This window comes from Lynx rufus, unplaced genomic scaffold, assembly GCF_022079265.1.
Source record: "Lynx rufus isolate CCGP_SWC_20201006 ecotype Redwood Valley unplaced genomic scaffold, mLynRuf1.p SCAF_3, whole genome shotgun sequence".
NCBI classification, from domain to species: domain Eukaryota; kingdom Metazoa; phylum Chordata; class Mammalia; order Carnivora; family Felidae; genus Lynx; species Lynx rufus.
The window spans coordinates 116,685,130-116,693,815 of record NW_025814845.1 but is presented as its reverse complement, the minus strand read 5'-3'; positions in this window follow the sequence as shown (position 1 = coordinate 116,693,815).

Sequence of the window (8,686 nt, the reverse complement as noted above, 5' to 3'; positions counted from 1 at the left end):
AAGAATGTTCATGCCTTTGGGTGCCTGGGTGGCTTGGTTGGTTGAGCAACCAACTCTTGATTTCGTCTCAGGACAATGATCTTGGGGTTGTGGGATCGAGCCCCATGTGGGGCTCCATGCTGAGAATGGGACCTGCTTAAGATTCTCTCTCCCTGGTGGGCATTCTCGCTCTCTAAAATAAAAAAAGAAAAAGAAAAAGAAAAAGAAAAAGAAAAAGAAAAGAATGTGTATACCACTTATTTCATAACTATCAAGTACTGGTTCAGGGTGCTAGGAACAGAAGGATACATGTTATGGTTCTTTCACTCCAGAGGCTTCCAATCTAGTGTAGGGAGATCTGGCACATGAGCATATCATTAAGCACAAAGTAACAAGTGCAGTGAGAGAAATGCACAGAGAATACTACGGGGGCATAAAGGATGTCAGGGAATGTATCCTGGGGAGATGATCATCTCTTCTACTGGCAGGAATTCTCTGCTGAGAGCCTACTATTGGGTGGTGATATTGGACAGTGATATTCAGAGACTCTCAGAGACTCCCACTGCTCTGCAAAGTGTAAACTTCCTTCCCGTGAATGTGTCTTTTAAGTATATCGTGTATTTCCTTTTTGATGAATTATTGTTTCTATTTATCATGTTTTTTCTTATAAATTTAAATCCAGCTTTTTAGGTATTATAGCTATTATTCTGTCATATTTGATGCAAATCTTTTTCACAGCCTGATTTTTTTCCTTTTAATGTTAGTGATGTTATTTTGCATTCTATGGATATTTTTAAAGTTTATTTATTCAAACCTGTCATTTGTCAGTCTTTTCTGTTTGCATTGTTTATGTTTCCTTATAGCTGAGAACATTATCATTCCTCTGCACATCTACAAACATTTTATTCTATTTTCTACCAGACTTTCATATAATTTTGAATTACTCAGCACTTTTAATCTACTTGAGAATGATTTTGCATGTCCTTTAATGTATGGGCATAAATTAATTTTCCTCCAAAATATTTTAATATTTTCTATATTATCATACAACTTACTAATAAAACGTTAGGAAAGTCCGGAGCCAAATCTGCCACCCAAACCATTAGAAGCTTCCTTTGAGATTTGCATTAATCAATATCCTTGGTGGTTCCCTTGTAGATCATCCACTTAGTGTGTGTATTTTGCATGGTAATTGTCTTATTCCTGCCATAGATGGTAAGTTTCATGAAGGCAGGGATCACCCATACATCCCTACCACCTAACCAAACACATTACACATTGTTGATTTGGCACCATAAACATGTGTGGAATGAATAAATTTTTAAAAAGAGAAATAATTAAGTCTACCCACTGTTTTTTTTTTAATTTTTTAACGTTTATTTATTTTTGACAGAGAGAGAGAGAGCATGAGCAGGGGAGAGACAGACACAGAATCTGAAGCAGGCTCCAGGCTCTGCTCTGAGCTGTCAGCACACAGTCTGATACGGGGCTCCAACTCATGAACCACGAGATATGACCTGCCCTGAGCTGAAGTCAAATGCTCAACCAGCTGAGCCACCCAGGCGCCCCTCGTCCACACACTGTTTTAATGTTCATCTTCCTAGAAGTCCACAAGGAAAACATGAAAGGCTCTCAAAATATTATTTCCTGGACACACTAATCTAGTAACCTTATCAAAAGAGAAAATTATATTAGGCTCCATGTGTCCCTAGTGGATGCACGCTGACTCCCAAAAATCACTGCCCCCTTGTCTGAGTGCTCACAAAACATCTGCTTAATAATCTTTTCTAGAACCTTGTCTGAAATCATCAGCAAGCCTCTAGACTTCCAGAATCTATTCTCACCTTGCCCTCACCCTTTTTTCGAAAATGAGAATAGGGACAATGTCTTATTTGGCTTGGTTTCTTCTTTGCTGAGCAGCATTTTAGAAAATAAAAAGTAGTTGCTTAATAAATGTTTAATAAACGAATGAACAAAAAATAAGTGGTTATTATCCACTAAAATCTTCTAGACAGCTTAAATGAAATTATGCAAATGAACGTGTAATGTTGGGTAATGCGTGCCAACAAATCAGCTCTGTTCTGTGCTTCTTCTGGATGTGATGTAGAGGCAGCCGGGAAAGTGCTCGCTGCTGTAGAAGGGATTCATGAAGAGGCAAAAACGAAGAGTTGGTCCCCGAAGGGAGTTCTGACATCAGAGAAAAGTGCTTCCTGGTCAATGTGGCAATCTTCATGTTGAGGTCCTTTGAGCAAGATGTGACCCAGGCTGGGTAGTGTTTTCAGAGTTATGGCTTCAGTTCCAATTTGTTGTTGTTGTGTTGTTGTTGTTGTTGTTATTGTTGTTAATGGACTTTTTATTTTATTATTTTGCCAATAAAACAAGAAAGAAAGGAAATTTGCGTGTGTCACAATTTCTTCTCAGGTCTTACCACTGGTGCAAGAGTCCAGGTTGAATCACTAGTCTTGGGGTGTGTAGCAAGAATATTTTTAAAATAAAATAGGATATATTAGTAAGTCATCTGCCTTTACAATTGAACTTAATTCTTAAAGTTATTGCACATGGATGGTGTTTAGTACCATTTGTCATAAAGCAGAATCAAGCTAATGCTACCGGAGGTCAGGATGAAAATCCTCCAGTTTAATGAAGCATCAATATTGGAATGAGTAAATTTGTATTGGAGAATCTGATAAACAATGCCCAATCTAAGGAGAGGAATCAATGCGAGGCTAACTAAGGCTACATTCTGTTATGATGTGTTCTAACCAAGATTGTCAGTCCCTTTGGTTGGCCTGGAGTCATTGGTACCGGTGAAGAAAAGAAGTGGGTACTCAGAGCAAGACTTGTGCTCTGCAGGTGACCAGCAGCGGGAGTAAGAGAGGGTCTTGCTTGCTCATTTGCTCCCTCCACACATCCCTGTAAGAACTATTACAAAAACAGGAGCCATGGGCTGTCATTTGCTGACACCTGCCCTATACTCTCCACCTTTTTGAAGAATGTTTCTTGATCCTCCTCTGGCTGATATCTGGCTTTCCCTGAGGTCATGTCTTCCTCTGTAGCCCTCTCAGGTGGTCGGGTAGTTATGTACTCTTCACACTATGGAGTCCGAGGTGGAACAGGTGTTCTCTATGTCCCACTTTGTTGCTTTGAGACTGTGCTCCCCCTCCAAACACTCAGCTTTGAACCTCACTCATCACCATCACCTGGTTTCAGCTATCTACTACTCTAATCTGAATCCTTGAAGATTTTAGCAACCAATTCCCAACCAGTGTCTTCAAAGTAAGTCCACTTATTATTCATGTGATTTCAACAAGCAGATATTCTTTCCACTATCCTGGCCTTTTGGTCCCTTCATCTTCTTTCTTCCAATGGCTTTCTCCTCCCTTCAATCTCTGCTACTCACTTCTACAGTCATAGCTTTGACATTCTCATTATTAATAATTGCAACACGCCCAAAGTTTATTTCAGACATCCTATTTTCTTACCACCACCTATTATCTTTTCAGCTTGTTCTCTCTGGTACCCCAACATAATCTTTCCATATCACCAGGACTTTAATCCAATGCTTTCATCACCTTCACTGTTCCACTCCCTTGATGTCCTCTCTCCCTTTCCCATCCAGTTAAAATTCCACAGTCTATCTTTATAACCATCCCCTTGCATATAGACTTGACTCCCTCACCCCTCTCTCCCTTGTACTGGCTTGACTAATCCAAAACCGTATTTAAATTTCAAGTGTGCCTACTGGTTGCTTATACTCTCACGGCATGACCAGACTAACACCCAAACACGCTGACTGATTTCACTTTAAATTAATTGTCAGTAACCTCAATTGGGCCTTGATATTTCCTGGTACTCATCCGGTCCCATCACTTTTTGTTCCTAGGCAGCCAGTTCATGTCTTCTATCTCTGCAAACCTCCAACATCTCCTCCCCCATCTTTGCCCTCAGCTGATGGTGTTGTTACCTACTTCACTGGGAAAACAGAAGTGATTCTCCCAATACCACATCCAACCACTATCTGCCTGTGCCCAAAAAGTCTACCTTTAGGTCCTATCCTCTCTGACCTACCCAAGGACATTAAGCCAGCAAGTGTCCCCTTTCTCCTTGAGCAACATCAATTGTGTCCTCTCTACTGAATAATAATAAGCATGTTGTTATTTTCCCGTTTGAAAAAAAAAAACCTCTCTTGATTCTACTGTATCCCATTTCTCTCTTTCCCTTGACAGCAAAATTTAAGAATTGCCTATTTTACAGTTTTAAGTTTCTCTTCTTCAATTCTCCCTTATGCCCTCTCCATCAGGCTTTCCCCACCACCACTCACCAAAACTGCTCTTATCAAGTCACCAATGACTCCACGTTACTCAGGTCCAATGGGCAGTGCTTGGTCCTCATCTAATTGATCTATCAGTGCCTTTTCTATCTCTGTATGCCTGAACAGTCCACAGTACACTGTGAAGAATGGAAGGGGGTTCTGGTTTTATGAAATTAAATTTGTGGAATACGAACAAACCTGTCTATATGAATGTGTCGTGTAGCTACTCACCCATCTGCCTTCTCTGAGTTAACGATGATTTATGACAGAGCGGTAGTAAGGAATGTTAATTGGCTTCGTTTTAGTATACTTAGAGTTCTTGCCGGGGACTGTGGATCGATTGGGAGAACGTTTTAAGGAACACTGAAAATTTTGTTTTCCAACCAAAACAGCTCTTCAACTTTTCCATCTCTTTCAGTATTTGGATTCACAGAACAGTGTTAGACTTGGAGAATTCTTACAGAACAACCATCCAACTTTTCACTCGCTAGAGAAAGTCCAGAAAGGCTAAATGACCTTCCCCAAGTCGCACAGGCAATTAGCGACCCATCTGAAATAAAACTTCCTCCAAGTTCAATAACCTTTCTATCACACTTGCTGCTGATCTGCTTCTTTACAGCTCCCTCAATGTCCACATTCTGTAGTGGTACTGTGCATTCACTTTCCAAGGAATCCTTTTATTCTCCCGGACTGTGCTGGGTCTTTAAGTCCAGCATCCTTTCCAACATGCTTGCAGCTGACAGGTTTTCTGACGGTTCTTTCAATGTGCACGTTCTGTACTGATACATTCCATTCACCTTGCAGGGAGACCTATGGTGGTCTTGGATGGTTTGGGATCTTTGGTTCCATCAATGAACATACCTCATTTATCAGGGCTAAATCTGACAGTGGCTTTGATTTGTTGCTTTGCCCTCGAGTTGTAAGAGAGATACGCTTGGCAGAATCCCAGAGTGCATTCCAGGGCCAAATAGTACTTAAAGATGTTCTTGATTGTGCAACATTTGAGAATGCTGTCCTAACATAAAATCCTAGGCTGGCTGCTTGTAGAGCCATTAGTCAAATGCAGTTGCTGTGCTCCTGCTCCATACTGCAGGGAGCCCTCTGGCCTCTGAACCTCCTTGACTTTGTGACAGGCTCCTGAGCCTGCTGAATTGTTTGGCAGCTGAGTTATTTTTGTATTTACATGCATAGTCCAGAAAATGGGAGGAGAAATGAGGCATTTCCCCTCCCCAACACACAAATGACAGACCTTTCAGGACAACAATAAGCATGGAGATAAATGAGATAAACTGGTTCCAAGAACAAAGTAAAACTTACTGAGAACTATTACCAAACCTAAAGAAAGACTGCGTCAACTTAAAGGGGCCTGTTAATAGCAGCCGTAACGAAAACGAACACTTTGTGCCAAATACCACTCTGGACTCTTTATATGTATGACATCATATGAATTACATTTAATCATCATAACACTATACAGTAGGTACTATTATGGATAAGAAACCTGAGGCACGCAGAGATTAAATAGCTGCCAAGTTCACACAGCTAATACAATGGTAGGACAAGATTTGAAGCACGTCCTGACTCCAGTATCTTTACCCTTAACCGCGGTATTCACCGGCTTTTTGGAAGCCACAAAGAGGAGAACTAGTGTCCACCTTTTGCAGAGCCAGATGAGGACTTGGGGACAAACTATTTCCCCTCTGAACCTACTGGCCAGGCCCTTCCTTCCGTGAAGAAGGCTTCCTCAGAGCTACCTCGATGGAGGAGCAATTCGTAATAGCAGAGCCACTTTTCAGAATCTCCATTTTTTTTTCAACGTTTTTTTATTTATTTTTGGGACAGAGAGAGACAGAGCATGAACTGGGGAGGGGCAGAGAGAGAGGGAGACACAGAATCGGAAACAGGCTCCAGGCTCCGAGCCATCAGCCCAGAGCCCGACGCGGGGCTCGAACTCACGGACCGCGAGATCGTGACCTGGCTGAAGTCGGACGCTTAACCGACTGCGCCACCCAGGCGCCCCAGAATCTCCATTTTTAAATTCACGTTAATACTGTAATTTGGTCTCTCATGCAGCTTGTCCTACGAAGGGAGAATGCAAAGGAACACACGGGCATTCTAGTTTTTTGCTCTGACTCTGTGGGTTTTGGTTAAGGTGAATCTGATGGCTCCTCCAAATTCACCCTGTGGATTCTGACAGATCAGATGTAAGGCTAGGAGCCAGAAGCCCCAATGCAGTGAGGTCACCCTGGGGAGATCCAGGTGCTGATTTCTCCTGGAAGCTGCAGACATCTTGGCATCACAAACCTTTTCCTTTGAAGCTTCAACTGTTCTAGCTTCCTTATTACATTGGTGGCCTCTTGATGGAAACTACCGCGTTTTAGATGTCTTGGTATTCCCCACTGTGTCTGTCACTGCCCTGCCCACATCCTTAGGAAATTTCAGGGTTCTCCGGCTGACTTCCAGCTCTCAGAATTGCATCTCTGTGCCGAGGGCTTCCCCCACAGAACAGCAGAAGGCACACGGCAGGCTGGAATTGCCTGGTAATTAATCTACTCCCCTCCCAATAGTCTTCAACCAGTGAGTCCTGGGAATAAGTGTATAAATACCCCAGCACTCTCCTCCCTCAGGTGGGGTGATGCTGAGGTTCTGTGTTGCAGCATTTTCCTGAAGGATTACATTTCAGTCACCTACACTGGTGTCCAGCGAATCTGTGTTTCAGAGACTGCTGTGGTGAAAACCCGAAATAAGACAAAGGGCAAAGGTAATAAGGGTTATGCCCATCGCGCCGGGCATCACGCTAGGATTGTAATAGGTATGACCTTATTTAATCCTCTCTGCAATAGGGAGATATTTCGTAGATGAGAAGTCTGAAGCGCAGAAGGATATAGAACTTATGTATGGTCACGTAGTTGCACAGCAGTCAAGCTGGACAGTGAATACTCACTGTTCTTTTTGGCCTGAGGGCCAACCTGTTTCCATCCCACCCTGTGTGCTTCAGTCCAGGGCTTCACACTCTGGAACGAAGACTCAAAAACGTGTGACATCAATTTGTTGATATTTCTGGAATAACCTCTGATGATTTGTCACCTATTCCCTCTTCTGTGGCTAGATCAGTAACAATAAAACATGTATCAACATAAGCAAGTGTTTTCAAAACACCTTTTTCTCCTCTACTCTGTGTCTCTTCGTGGAGATTGAGGCTGTGCCAAAGGCAAACCAGGGAGCAGGCATGACTCATTAACAACCCGCTCAGCAGGCTGTTCTGTAAAACTGTCTGCATACCAACTGAAGACACAGACACAGAGGCAAGGAAAGAAGGAACCCAGCTGAGGTGTAAAGACCGGTGCCCACACCTACATACCTGGTTTCGTTCCTGCAAAAAGGTTTCTAAGCCATTGTGTGGACATAGCCTTAATAACTCCACAGAGACAGCTCAGTGAAGGTTTGGTGTCTTCTAGTGTATGGCAGATAAGTGGCCAGATTTCCCTTTCTTAGCTTCCCAGGAATCTATTTTCCCCCCCAAATATCTCTCCAGGGTCAGTCCACCGGTCTTTACTGAGCACACGTAGAATATAAATTTAGTAGTATGTTCCTGTCCTCAGAAACTTTAGGGTCTAACAGCAGATTTACCAACCTAATTCTTCGGTTGAATGCAATGTCCCCATTCTCTCCACTGTCGTGCCTCACCTGGATCCCAGAACAGTGACTCCCTTAATCACCCAAGGACAGAACAGTGCCAGTTCTGCTACCTTCTCAGTGATAATTTAGTAAGCGTCTGTCTAGCTTCGAGACAGGCATCAACTCTGAAGGTAAGACAAGTGGTGTTGAATAGGGGCTCTCCGTGCAGATCACCTATGAAGACCCTCCTTCTTGATATGATGAGATAGATTGTCTGTTAGGGAGTAATTGTCCTATAGCCACTATTGATTAAACGCTGAAGAAACATGCTTAGGCTGCATTTGCTGCCAGCCAAAACTAGTGATGGCTCTGTGTCTTCCTATAAATTCTTCTTTTCCAGCTGGGCTTTTTTGTGGTTTAGTATTAAAATAGACACTTCCTAATTAGACAGATCTCTGTCATGAGGATCAATCTGAGAACTTCTGTGGTATTTTCATATTAGATATCTCTTCACAAATCAGCCCTGTGCTCTCCAGCTTTTCTAAATCATAACTCACTGAATAGCTCCTTAAGCAGGCAACAGCCACATAACTAGTAATTAGTGTCCTGTCAGCTGATATCAGCAGCATTAGTTCTTAGCTGCTGACATCAGCAAGTCCATCATATATTTAAAGCTATAGCTACTCATAATTGTGATGAATACATTTGAAATACCCAATTAATACGAAGATTTTTTTTAAAGAGAAAACCATGTGTGGATGAAAGTATATAAAACAA